Here is a 15,000-nt window from a genome sequence, read left to right on the forward strand (position 1 = left end):
TCGAGCCCCGGGACCACCCTCGACCGTTGAGGGAAAGGGACCACCTACCCGTCGGAGTCCTGGGCGAAGTCGACGACGAAGAAGTCCGCGCTTCTTCGGAGGTTCCCACTTCGGGGATGGGCGCCCCCGCTCTCTGGACTTCGTGACGTCACAGATGACGTCACACGGCCTCCGCCAGACACCTCGAGGTCCTCCTCCAGGAGGTGGTATGACGTCACGCCCTCACAGGGCCCCGGCCCGGGCCTCCTGAGGGGCGCGGGACCGCCCGGAGGAGACCCAACGGACCACCCACAGTCTGGACCACAGGAGGCCCGGGAGGACTGCACGGTACTGGACCTCACACGCCCAACCCTCCACCCCCCAACCTCCGGGCGCTAATCATCGCGAGGGGGATGTCCGCACGGGGATCGAACTCGGATCTTCATCCGAAGTAGGTGTGATGATTAACTATATACATATCAATACACACATAAATATATCTATAAGTATACATTATATATATATATATATATATATATATATGTATGTGTGTGTGTGTGTGTTTGTGCCAGGGAATTGTTTAAGTCTCACTCTCATGGCTTCCCAGCCCCTCTCTATAAAGGCGAAAATCAGAGGTGCCGTATACCAGTGTGGCATTTCAGGTACACGGTATGTGTCGTTCCCCAGGGGTTAAGTCGACGGTCCTGCAGTGAACCATTAAAACTGAACACAAACACACACACACACACACACACACACACACGTGTGTATGTGTGTGTTTATGAGTGTGTATGTATGTATGTGCTTACCTCATTGCATTTACCTAATTATGACATGAATACCAAGCTATGCTCGTGGGATACCGTCTATTTCCTTTGGTTCAACAAGCCATTAGGTTCACTCATATTGTCTGATCCACTTTTTTTTTTCCTTAATCGTATTTATCAAATTCTCATGTACCAAAGAAGAGCTACACTCGTGGTTCCCTGTTCCCTTTGCTTCAACTATCATACCAAGAATCAAAGTCGTTTATTGTGTAATGATAATAATAATGATGTAACAATAATAATAATAATTGGTGTATTGAGTTAACTGATACACTGATAATGTATGATTTGAGCTAATTTTAGGACTAGACTAAAGTCGGTTAGATAATGTGTGCTATGGACTGTTCTTGTAGCGCTCTAATGGACACGAGTTTGTTGTTGTACCTAGCGGCGTGGCGTGGTAGTTGTGTGCGCGCGTGTGCGAGTGTGCGTTTCATTGCATTTAGTAGAAATGTAAATCTGTCTCTCCATCTCTCTTGATGAAAATCTCAAGCCGAAACCTTAACAAAGATTAAATAATCTTTTCTGATCCTGCGCCTTTGTGTTGACGACGCACTTTTTATAGTTTATTCTGGTGAGCGTCGGAATGAGGGGGAGGGGAGTTCAATGTATCCTAAGCCCCCACAATTTTGTTGAATAAAATCGCCTCACGACAGCCAGAATAATATATGTGAAACCGCCACCTTAGTTACTAAGGAATCATTAGGCCTTAGTCCATCTCTACAAAGGAGCCTTGCAATGGATCTTTTTGCACTAGAAAGGATTGGGGCCTTACGAAGGGCTCTGAGGTTTTATAAAGGTTCAAAGTCTTGAAAAGGCCCGTGGTCTAACAAAGGCCTTGGGGTCCTTACACTGGGTTCGGGTCCTATACAAAGTCCTGAGGGTCCTTGCAAAATCCTAAGGGTACTTACAAAGGCATGGGGGTACTCGCACAGGTCTGGGGGCCCTTACAAAGGTCCGGGAGCTATTACTTAGTCTGGGGAACCTTACAAAGGTCCGGGGGTCCTTAAAAATGTCCGGAAGCTATTGCTAAGTCCTGGGAACTTTACAAAGGTCCAGTGGTCCTTACAAAGATCCGATGGCCCTCACAAAGGTCTGGGGTCCTTACAATGTCTTTGAGACCTTACACAGAACGCGTGGCCTTATAAAGGTCCAAAAGCCATAGTAAGACCCTTTAGGGTCTTTAAGTCCTGGCATCCTTTTGAAGAGCCGCCGGCCTTAGGGAAGGTCTCAAAACGGAGCAATTACGGAAACATTCGCCCATTTGCAATTAAATCCTTCTCCCTCCCTCCCTCCCTCCCTCCCTCCCTCTCTCCGACGCATACGGCACAGCAGCCTCTCCCTCCCTCTTCCTTCCTCCCTCCCTCCCTCTTCCTTTCTCCCCCACTCCTTCCCTCTCCCTCTCTCGCTTCCTCCCTCCCTCTCCCTTTATCCCTCCCTCTCCCTTTATCCCTCCCTCTCTACCTCCCTCCCTCCCTGTTCCTTCTCCCCCACTCCTTCCCTCTCCCTCTCTCGCTTCCTCCCTCTTCCTTTCTCCCCCACTCCTTCTCTCTCCCTCTCTCGCTTCCTCCCTCCCTCTCCCTTTATCCCTCCCTCTCCCTTTATTCCTCCCTCCCTCCCTCCCTCCCTCCCTCTTCCTTTCTCCCCCACTCCTTCTCTCTCCCTCTCTCGCTTCCTCCCTCCCTCTCCCTTTATCCCTCCCTCTCCCTTTATCCCTCCCTCTCTACCTCCCTCCCTCCCTGTTCCTTCTCCCTCTAGTCTCTCTTTTCATTCTCTCCTTTCCATCACCCCCTCCCTCTCTCCCTCCTCCCTCCTTTCTTTCGCCTACCTCCCCCCTCTCTCTCCTCTCCCTCTCTCTCCTCATCCTCCCTCCCTCTCCCTCCTTCCCTCCCTCTCCTCATCCTCCCTCCCTGTCCCTCCTTCCCTCTCTTTCCCTCTTTCCCTTCCTCCCACTGATCTCTTTCCCCTTTCTCTCCCTCTCCCTCCTTCCCTCCCTCTCCTCATCCTCCCTCCCTGTCCCTCCTTCTCTCTCTTTCCCTCTTTCCCTTCCTCCCACTGATCTCTTTCCCCTTTCTCTCCCTCTCCCTCTCCCTCTCCCTCTCCCTCTCCCTCGGAGGTAAATGAGATGGCCTCAGTTGACGATCACCCCACGTGCACACACACAACGATGTTACTCCCAAAGGGGGATGAAATCCTCCGAATTTCTTCCTCTAAGGAAGTGGAGGAGGAGAGGGAGGAGGAAAATAAGGAGGAGGAGAAGAAGAAGGGAAAGAAGAAGGAGGAGAAGAAGGGAAAGAAGAAGGAGGAAGGGAAGGGGAAGAAGGAGGGGGAAAAGGAGAAGAAGAAGGAGGAGGGGGAAAAGGAGAAGAAGGAGGAGGAGGGGGAAAAGGAGAAGAAGGAGGAGGGGGAAAAGGAGAAGAAGGAGGAGGGGGAAAAGGAGAAGAAGAAGGAGGAGGGGGAAAAGGAGAAGAAGGAGGGAAAGGAGAAGAAAACGGAGGAGGAGGAGGAGGAGGAGAAAGAGGAGGACATCATGGTCCAGGACCTCCTTGCCTGGCTTCGCCTTCTGCGTGAGGAACCTGTACCCCGACGCGAGAACGACAGGTGTCCGGGGATTGGTGGCGGTGCTGAGGTGTTAAGAAGGTGCTGAGAAGGTTGTAATGGGAGGCGGGGGCACCTTTGACTCACCTCATTAATTTTGGCTTATCGCCTCGTGGTGGCTGGGTGGCGGCTTTGGTGGCTGGGTGGTGGCTTTGGCGGCGGCGGCGGTGGCGGTGGCGGTTCTGTATTGTCCGTGGTTATGTCCGCGGTGAAGGTGGCTGTGTGGCTGTGTTGGCTGTTAGTGGTTGTCATGGTGGCTGTGTTGTGTAGGTGGCTGTGGCTGTGTTGTGTAGGTGGCCGTGGCTGTGTTGGTGGCTGTGGTGTAAGGCCTGGTGGGCAAATAGGAAGAAGATATTACTCGGAAGAAGCATAGTAGGTGGTACAGAGAGAGAAAGAGAGAGGGTCAGAAAGAAAGAGGAGAGAGAGGGGGGAGAAAGAGAGAGAGGGAGAAAGAGAGAAAAAGCGAGAGAGGTGAGAAAGAGAGTGGGGGAGAAAGAGAAAGAGAGTGGGGGAGAAAGAGAGAGAGAGGTGTAAAGAGGATAGCAGAACGTAGGAATAGAAGGTGGGAGGGGAGGAGCGTACGCTAGGAAGCGCTGAGTAGCTGCCACCGAAGCCATCACCTTTGCCCTATGTACGTGCGCTTTGGGGGACTGTTGGGTCAGGTAACAAATAGTCACTGCTTCTGGGAATCGGAGAGAAGTGCGGGATTCGAACCCACAACTAAGCGAATTCGAGAGCAGAGGAGATTAGTCTCCAACGTGACTCTGGTCCGTAGGGGCGTCATTGAAATTCCTGAAATAAGGACTACAGGTAGGTAGGTAGGTCAGCAGGTAGATAGGTTGGTCAGTAGGTATGTAGGTAGGTCAGTAGAATAGGTACGTATGTCAGTAGGTAGACATAATCACCCGAGTAGAATAGTTAAGTAGATAAGTATTCAGGCTGGTAGATTAGCAGGTAAGCAGTCATTAAGTCAAGTAGGCGATTAAGCAGGTAACACAGTCAAGCAGGTGGCTGGGTAAGCAGGTATAAGCAGATAGACAGAGAAAAGGGTAAGGAGAAGGGGAAAAGACAGGTATGGGTAGGTGAGCAGGTAATTTAGCAGGTCAACTAGAAGGTAATGTAGCGGGTAGGCAGAAACATGCCTTGTCTTTTGTTGTTCTTGGTACAAGGTCGATTTTTATGCCATTCTTCACTCGTTCTTCACCCTTACTGCTCCCTCACTCTCTCTCCCTCACTCTCTCTTCCTTTCTCTCTCTATTTCTCTCTTCTCATCCGCCCTCCCTCCCTCCCTCCATCTTCTCACCCTCCCTCCCTCTCTCCCTCCCTCCCTCTCTCCCTCTCTCCCTTCCTCCCTCCATCCATCTTCTCTCCTTCTCTCTTTTTCCTCACCCTCCCTCTCCCCCTCCCTCCCTCCCTCCCTCTCTCCCTCCATCTTCTCTCCCTCTCTCTTTCTCCTCACCCTCCCTCCCTCCCTCTCTCCCTCCCTCCCTCCCTCTCTCCCTCCCTCTTGTTCCCCTCTCTCCCTCTCTCTCTCTCCTCACCCTCCTTCCCTTCCTCTCTCCTTACCCTCCCTCCCTTCCTCTCTCTCTCTCTCTCTCTCTCTCTCTCTCTCTCTCTCTCTCTCTCTCTCTCTCTCTCCCCATCCTCCCTCCCTCTCTCTCTCTCTCCATCCTCCCTCCCCTCTCTCTCTCTCCCCATCCTCCCTCCCTCTCTCTCTTCCCTTCCTCTCTCTTTCTTTCCTCATCCTCCCTCTCTTCCCTCTCCTCTTCTCTCCCTTTCTTTCCTCACCCTCCCTCCTTCTCCTCTTCTCTCTCTCTCTCTCTCTCTCTCTCTCTTTCTCTCACTCACTCACTCACCCTCTCTCTCTTCCACCCTCCCCCTCACTTTCTCTCTCTCCCTCACTTTCCCTCCCTCTCTCTTTCCCCCTGCCTCCCACTAACCTCTTTCACTCCTTCCTTCTCTCCCACCTCCCCCTACCTCCCTCCCCCTCCCCCTCCCTCCCTCCCACCTCCTCCCCACGCCTTCCCTTCTACCTTCCCCCTCCTCCCTCCCTCTCCCTGCACTCCCTTTCCCTCGGAGATAAACGACATCCCTGAGGTTACCCCATTCCCACCTATTCCCACTCAACACTCCCTCGGCATCCTATCAACGCTCTAAGAGAATCTGAAAAGTAAAAAAAAAAAAAAAAAAAAAAATGGGGGGGGAAGGGGGTAATTTCTTGTGGCGTGTTCTATATTGATCCCGTTATATGATTTTTTGAGGCTCTGATCCACTCATCAACAAGTAACAGTGATTGCCACTTGCCCTAGATATCCCGAAAACAATGGGTAATGTCGGCTGTGAAAGCGAACCATGCAAGTGGTCGACCACATAACGAATCAACAAGAAACTCTCAACTTTTAGGAAACAAAAACAAAAATATGAATAAATAAATACACAAATATAAAAGAAACGGAAATCTATGGGTAATTACCCATAGATTTTCGTTCAGTGTCAATCAAAAAAAAAAAAAAAAAAAAAAAAAAATCGAGAAGCAGGCAACCACAAAACCGAAAACCTCGATAAGTTGTCAACCACGACACTAATTTCAGGAGGCAACCGCATGGCCACAACTCGAAGAAGCCCTCGGATGACCAAAACAAAAATTTCGAGAAGAAATTAATTGATTTCTGGGAATGTAGGTTCTCTAGTTCTTGGATCTCAAGAGACAGAAGCTTGCAAACTCTTCCTTCGTTTCTTATCGGTTTCATATGTAAATTAATTTTATTCTAACACATAACACGTGTTTAACACACTGGGGGTAACACCATCCTCCCTCACCTACCATCACCACCACGTCACAACTCACCACCCATCCGCCCACCGACCACAATACCGCCCACCACACCCACCATACACCACGTCACATCATTCATCCTATCACCACCCACCTTTCTCACTCCATCCCCCTTACCTGCGGCCGAAGGAAAGCCGAAGACATCTTGAAAGACATCACCCGGGCCGAAGAGATCTTAAAAGAGATCAACCATGTATTATTACCTAGTTGTATTTACCTAGTTGTATTTTACGGGAAGGGGAGCTATGCTCGTGGTGGCCCGTTTTCGTATCTCATTTTATCTAAACTATTTTTAAATTCATGTATTGTTTTTGCACACACCACTTTCTCATCTAACTTGTTCCAACTGTCTATTACTCTGTGAGGAAAGCTGTTCTTTTTCAGGTCTCTTCTATAGCTGTCTTTTTTTATTTTCTTTCCATGTCCTCTTGTATTTCTGTCATCCCATTTTATCAGATTCTCTCTATCAGTAATTTCTATGCCTTTCATGATTCTGTAAATAGCTATCAAATCTCCTCTCTCTCTTCTTTGTTCTAGTGTCTGTAGTTCAAGTTTTGCTAGTCTCTCTTTGTGTGTGTGTGTGTGTGTGTGTGTGCGTACATTTTTAACCAAATTTTGATATCTCCCAATAAGTTACAGTTTGAACACCATATGAACACAGACACAAATAAGCGGCATTAATGAACAACAACATTCCCTCTAAGCCAGCGTTTCCCAACGTGTCACGTCTAAGCAGTCCAGCACCCCTACCTTGTTATTAGAAGGATAAAAGAAAGTGAAGTGTACTGTTTAGTGATTTATTTTCTTGATTCATTTGAACTGAAATAACTTGACAATATTGTTTGTAGAAGAAATAAGAACACAATAGAAAAATAAAATGGCATAACTAGGTAATCAATGATACATATATCAATGTGATTTTTGTGTGCATCACTTCCCAGCACCCCTCTAAGCTGTGCGTATGCGTGCGCGCACTCATGTTTTACAACTAGCGCACATAAAGAAAAAAATATACGCACACAAGGTTTTCAAATATCAAAATCCATTCATTAAAGAAGTTCCACCCAAACATCACCTTAAAAAAATCTCCAAAAATATGGCCACTTGCCAACTGTCAAACCAAAAATTGGAGGTAATATATAATACAAACTTACAAATTGTGCGTATTTGCTTAAATGATCAGATGGTGACTTTTGAGAGTAGGCAAGGTTTGTACACAAGCTAATTTCTGCTAAGACTCACAGCAAAAAATTAGAAGGAACACTGGTGAACAAGTGTACGAATGAAAAACTCGTACATATACCAAAGGATTTTTCCCCCTTCACGGGAGGTAGCCAAAGAGAAAAAGGCATAGAAACCACTCCCACCCATTCCATTTCCTATATATTCCACTCCCCTCCACCCTCCTCCCTCCTTCTTATCTTGGCACCTCCTGGATGACGGGTCATCCCTGCATCCTGTCCACTGCCCTGGGTCAGAAGCAGTGTCGCAAGACACAGCACATCCACAGCAAGGCCGCTTCATAAATTCGGCGACCCCCCCTCTCCGTTCCCCCATACAGAAAAGGAAACAAATCAAGAATAAATAAATAAATAAGCAATCAATAAGATAGGTAAATGAATAAATGAATAAATATATATGAATTAAAGAATGAAATAGTAGATGAATGAATTAATAGGCATATAAGTGTAGTAAATAACTAATATATAAAACGTATGTTACTAATCTACATAAGTTGTGGTATTAGTGATAGTAATGTTGATAGTAAGAGTAGAGGCTGTATTAAGAATAGTGATAGTAATTAGTGACAGGAATGATAGGCATTGTACCAACATAGGCAGTAAACAACTATGGATGGGGATGACAGGTGGTAATAGACATGGAACTGCCTAGTGTAGGCCTTATGGTCTCTTGCATTCTCCTTCATTCTTATGTTATGTACTGGCGAGAGTAATAATGGTTGTAGTGCTCGTAGTAGAGGTGAATATTTGAAGGCATATTCACCATATTGATAATTAAATGAATAGTTACATTAGTACCAATACTGAATGCATTTTATACGTATAAATAGTATTTGAAATAAGATCACAGCTCTCCCTCCCCTCATCACCCTCCAACCTTTCCAAAGTCGCGTAGCAAGTACGAACGTCACATACATTGAAAAAAAAAAATAATTATAATAATAATAATAATGATAGTACAAAATATCCCCCTCCCCCAAGTATCTCCCTTGCCTCCCCCTCTTCCTCCCCACTCCCTCCCCCCTCGTTCCAAACCTAACGACCTCTTGGTCCGTAGTGAGCCAGATCTCGTTGATTTGTTAACTGTCGTTGTTACCATTCTCTTGCTGCAGTAATTGGTCATTTGACTCCGACAAGCAATTTCTTTTGTTCATTTTACCTTCTACATTGTTCATCAGAACTCTCGCAGTGTTCATATGAGCTCTTGGAGTGTTCATTGGAACTCCCAAGTGTTCATCAGAATTCTCGCAGTGTTCATCAGAACTCTCGCAGTGTTCATCAGAGTTCTCGGAGTGTTCATCTGAGCTTCCAAGTGTTCATTGGAACTCCCAAGGGTTCATCAGAACTCTGTGTTCATCTGAACTCTCGCAGTGAACACAACCGTTTGGCGTTGGACAGAATAAAACATCTAAAGGGAGCAGAAAGAAAAAAATTAGAGATTAACTTTATGGATGAAGGATTTTTATAAAATACTAGAAATGTCTTTAGGATGAAAATGAAACAAAAAAAAGTTTTTTTTTGTTTTTGTTTTTTTTGTTTTGTTTTTTCGAGAATGGCAAACCATTGGAAAGTATCTTTACAACTCCCAGAACAGAATAAAAATCACGAGAATAAAGACAAAATGGCCCACTCGGGGGTCCGGGGGTGGGTGGGGTGGGAATGGGTGTCACAGAGATGAATAAAATCTCTTGGCGACAGGCGGAAAGGGCCACCCGGGACGGAAGGGACTCCATGATCAAACTACCGAAGACTCCCGGTACAAAGCGTTCACGATAACCGCCCTCCCGCCCGCCCAACCGCCCGACCGACCGCCCGCCCGCCGCGATATGGCGGATTTGCCGCTGAGCTTGGAAATCGAGAAAGGGAGGGAGGGAGGAAGGGAAGGAAGGAGTGAGAATTGGAGTGAATGAGAAATGGAGTGAATATGGGAGTGAGTGAGAAAAGGGAGTGAATATGGGAGTGAACGAGTGAGAAAAGGGAGTGAATATGGGAGTGAACGAGTGAGAAATGGAAAGAGTATGGGAGAGAGAGAGAAATGGAGTGAATGTGGGAGTGGGCGAGTGAGAAATGTAGTGAATATGGGAGTGAGAGAGAAATGTAGTGAATATGGGAGTGAGTGAGAAATGGAGTGAAGATGGGATTGGAAATGGAGTAAATATGGCAGGGAGAAATGGAGTGAATATGGGAGTGAGTGAGTCAGTGACAAATGGAGTGAGGGAGAAATGGAGTGAACATGGAAACGAGGGAGTGAGGGTAGGAAGGGAAGAGGAGAGGGAAAGGAGTTGAGTGGGAGAGGAAGGAGCGAAGCACCACGATTGTAGAGTAATGATCATCTTTTATTTATTTATTCATTTATTTGTTCATTTGTTTCCTCGCCCTTTAGTGGACATCAAACATAATTGTATTATTATTATTATTATCATTATCATTATTATTACTATTATCATCATTATTATTATTACTAATTATCATTATCATTATTATTATTATAGTTATCATCATCTCTAACGTTTTTTAAACTTTTCTTACAGGTAGGTTTGGACCTCGATTAAGACTGCAAAGTCAACTCAACAGTAAAGTAAGTTATTCCCATAATTTCCATGTGTACGTACATATATATATATATATATATATATATATATATATATATATATATATATATATATATATATATATATTATACATATACACTTCATTAACAATATCTACCAGATCGACAAATAACCTTTCCCACCAAAACAATAATAATAATAATAATAATAACAATAATAATAATAAAGTAAATAAGTATTAAGATCATTATAGATAATAGTTATAATGATGATAAGATAAACATAAAAGTTATATAGAAAGAGCCTCATTCAAGCCCATCCCTACAGAGATGAATGAAATCGGCTGACGGCAGTCTGGGTGAAGGTACGGGAGGGACCAAGGCGAAAATGTTGAATAAAGTCGGTAAAAGTGGCGGGCCACTTTTTTGTGGCGAGTCACTTTTTTGTGGCCGATGGTCCAATGTAGGCCATTTATTATTACCCAGCTACTTTTCACGCGTTATAACAATTCAGCAAAAATTGGGGATGAAAGTTAGCTATCATATATCTCTTTGAAAATGTATATCTATATATAATAACTTTCTTATCCTTATTTTCTCGTAGTTTTTGTGATCAAATTAGATACAAAGTGGAAACGTGGCCTTCAAGGAAAGATTACAGTCATTGATAGAAGTTCGTTCTAATTTCCTTCGAGTAAATTGTTCAAATGAACACATTCGTTCTTGTGTCAGGAAAAAGAACAAGAAAGAACAATGTTCTGCGATTCATAAATTTGAAATTGGGGGGGAAAACCGTTACAAGTGACCGTTATTTGAGTGTAACGGTCCGCAGCTGAGTCATGGTCGATAACTGTTTTTAAATTTGAATAATTTCAAAATTAAATAAAGAAATACATAAAATACATAATTGTTTACGTTGAATGTGGTTTCTGTGTTACTATTTTGTAAGAGAATTAGGGATCAGTCACCGGTTGCTGAAAAAGAGATCTAGGATCCGCTCCGGGAACCGAATGTCAGCCCCGCGGAGCAGCACTTCCGAATGGAGATGATGGTGTTGGATTTTGAAGACGAGTGGTGGGGAGATGATTCTATTCCATGTCCATCTCGCTGAAGCAGTGCTTACTGGTTTCCATGACAGGTGTTTGTGAATGTGATTTATCTTATTTATTTATTTATTCATTTATTAGTTCATTTATCTATTATATTCTTATTTAATTTTATTCCATTTATTCATATTGTGTTTTTATTTATTAATTCATTTATTCATATTTTCATTTATTTATTAATTTATTATTGTTATTATTATTTCTTTATCAGCGGGTAAACTCATGAAGTCTCGTAGGTCTGTTTTTGGGCGCATGCGTGAATCCAATTACCAATATTACAGTTACACAGTGATTACAGCTCGTAAATTATGTAGCGAGGTATTAGTGACGTCACCAAGAGATGGTGTGACGTAATTTGACGTCATAAAGAGGTTTGAAGTAACGTGTGACGTCATGAATAGTTGTGAAGTATTTATGACGTCAACAGGTGGTGTGAGGTAATTTGTGACATTCAAATGCGTGACGCATTTTGTGACTATGCGACGTGATTTGTGACATCATCAATATGTGACGCGTTTTGTGACGTCAAGGTGGTGTGACGTCATATGTGTGTCTCTTGGAATTTAGTTGTCAATCACTGCATTCTTCCTCCTCGTCCTCCTCTCGTATTCGTTCGCATTTTTTCTGTTTCTCTTTTTTTTTCACTCTCTCTTTAATTTTTCCTCTTTCCTCACTTTTTGTGTATTTCTTTCGTTTTTTTTATTTTGCCTCGACTCTCTATCTACATATATATATATAATATATATATATATATATATATATATATATATATATATATATATATATATGAAACTAGTATGTTATAACACATTTGTAAAAGATCACTGTTAACCCACTATCGGAGAAATAATAACGGAAAGTACAGAGAAACTGTATATTTCGACTACTCTCTGTAGTCCTCTTCATTCTGCTGAAGAGGACTACAGAGAGTAGTCGAAATATACAGTTTCTCAGTACTTTCCGTTATCATTTCTCCGATAGTGGGTTAACAGTGATCTTATATATATATATATATATATATATATATATATATATATATATATATATATATATAAATGTAGTAAAACATTTGAAAATCACACGAAGAACCTACAGTCGGAGGAAAAGAAATCAAACGTTCTCCCAATTTTTCTTTTACTCCGACTGTGGGTTCTCCTTGTGACACACACACACACACACATATATATATATATATATATATATATATATATATATATATATATATGTATATATATATATATATATGTATATATATATATATATATATATATATATATATATATATATATATATATATTAAATAAAATATTGACAGCTTTTGAATGATGGTAGAGAAAGAAATGAGGAAATAGTAGGAGAATTTAACGCTGACGCTTCGACCTACAGTGTTTTTATCAAAGCTTTGATTAAAACACTGTGAGCTCGAAACGTCAGCGTTAAATTCTCCTACTATTTCCTGATTTCTTTTTCCACCATCATTCTATATATATATATATATATATATATATATATATATATATATATATATATATATATATTTATATATATATATATATATATATATATATATATACTGTACACACATACATACAAACAGCTATAACTTATCTGTGTGTGTATGCCTGTGTAATTGTATCTATGTATATTTACAAGATCGCAGAATCACATTCTTCTGGGAACAATCTTTCCCCAGTTCCCCTCTTCCCAGAGACAACCAGACGTCCAGTACTCGCCCGAGTCAGGTCCGGCTGGGTCTAATGATATCTTTATCCCAGGTTCCCGTTGGACCGCGTCAGAGGTGACACTTAGGGCCCCGGGTGGAAGGGTCCAAAGACCCAAATTGGGGTCCGAGGCCTGGACCCCGTTATAGCGAACCGGGGCCCATGCAGCCGTATCAAGGGGTCCCACTTTGGGGTCTCATAACGGGGTTCGCGGTGGCTTTTATGTCCCCCCCCCTCCCCCAGCTCGTTCTTCGGAGGGGGGGGGGAGGTGTACATGACATGAACGCGCGTCTCCGTGTACGTTTCTTTTGTGTACGAACGAAGACTGATGTTCATTATGTGTGTGCATACATGAGAACTAATACATGTCATTATTCGTGTATACAAATTTACACATACATTTTGTATAGATGTATCTGTGTATTGTTATTCGGCACTCAAAAACGAGCTGAAAACCATTATCATTATACTTCAATTTCAGTCTCTTTTTTTCATCTTTGTTTTTATTATTATCTTTTAATTCTTCCCGTGATGTACTCATTATTCGTTAATGCGTTCTTTATCTTTGATTTTCTCTCCTTCCATTCCTTCCTCTCCATTGCACTTGCACTAAACCGCATCATCTCTCTTAGAACTAATACATTCCCCTTTTATCTTAGCTCAGACACCTTTACAACTCTCAACACATAATCCCTAAGATAATAACTTTTTCTTTCGCCAAGACCTCTTCCTCCTCCCTTGCTCTCCGCCTTAAATCGTGTTACATGCTACTAAACGCGTTTCTGGTATTCTTACACGCACATACATATGTAAAACCATATTTACACGTCATCAAGTTCCTTACTACGAGTCCTTAGACGAGGAACTAAATGTCAAATGTCAGCTCGAAGGACCACCTATGTACCTACACACACACACACATACATACATACATACATACACACATACACACACACACACACATACATGCGTACGTACATGTATACAAACATAAATATATACAAATAGGTATATACTTATATACATATGTACAAACATATATACGTACATACAGGTACATAAATATAAACATACGTATATGCATACAGGTACACACATATATACAAACATATATACGAACATACAGGTACATAAATATAAACATATGTATGTGCATACAGGTACATACATATATACAAACATATATATACGTACATATATACAACCATAAATACATACATACAGGTACATACATGTATACAAATATGCATACATGCAGGTACATACAGTATCTACAAACATACATACTGGTACATACATATATACAAACATACATACATATAGGTGCATACATAAAAACATGCATACATACAGGTACATACATATATACAAACATACATACATACAGGTACATACATATATGTACATATACGTACATACATGCATAAACGCACACGGGAAAAAGTGACGAGCGGAGTGCTGCAGGGGTCAGTGATGTCGCCTGTCGTGTTCATCTTGTAGAGTCATGAGTGAAAGCTTTGACCCACCAAGAGTTTTTCATGATACAAAATTAGAATTCTTTGTGTGACAACTTTTTCTTGTCTATTCAAGAGAATGACTTAACTGTAAGCTAACTACTAAATAGGAAAGTGTTTCCCGTAATCGAGAAGAAAGTCATATTGACGGTATGAGAATTGTATCGTGACTATGCAGCATGAACGAAATGAAGACTACTTAGTTATGTTTGCAAATGGGATCAAGTTACTGTGTGTGTGTGTGTGTGTGTGTGTGTGTGATTCACCATGGTATTTGATCACGTGTTGGACTCGTGATCGACAGTTTTTACCCTCTCGGAAGAGAGCCCAGAGCTCATATATAACCGATCTATGTGTAATGCTCTGACCTTACACGCGCGCATACATCCAGCTCCCCGCCCACGAGAGTTGGAGTAACGACTCGCAGCGCAGCGATATTTAAATTATTTCATCCCTGGGCGGGATTCGAACTCCGACCGCTGTAGCAGCGGTTGCAAGCGCTACCACTGTGTGTGTGTGTGTGTGTGTGTGTGTGTGTGTGTGTGTGTGTGTGTGTGTGTGTGTGTGTGTGAATGATTCATCATGGTCTTGGATTTCATGATGATTTCTATATTGCCAGTTATTACG

Source organism: Oratosquilla oratoria, chromosome 37, assembly GCF_046742065.1.
Source record: "Oratosquilla oratoria isolate Oo_2021 chromosome 37, ASM4674206v1, whole genome shotgun sequence".
Lineage (NCBI taxonomy): Eukaryota > Metazoa > Arthropoda > Malacostraca > Stomatopoda > Squillidae > Oratosquilla > Oratosquilla oratoria.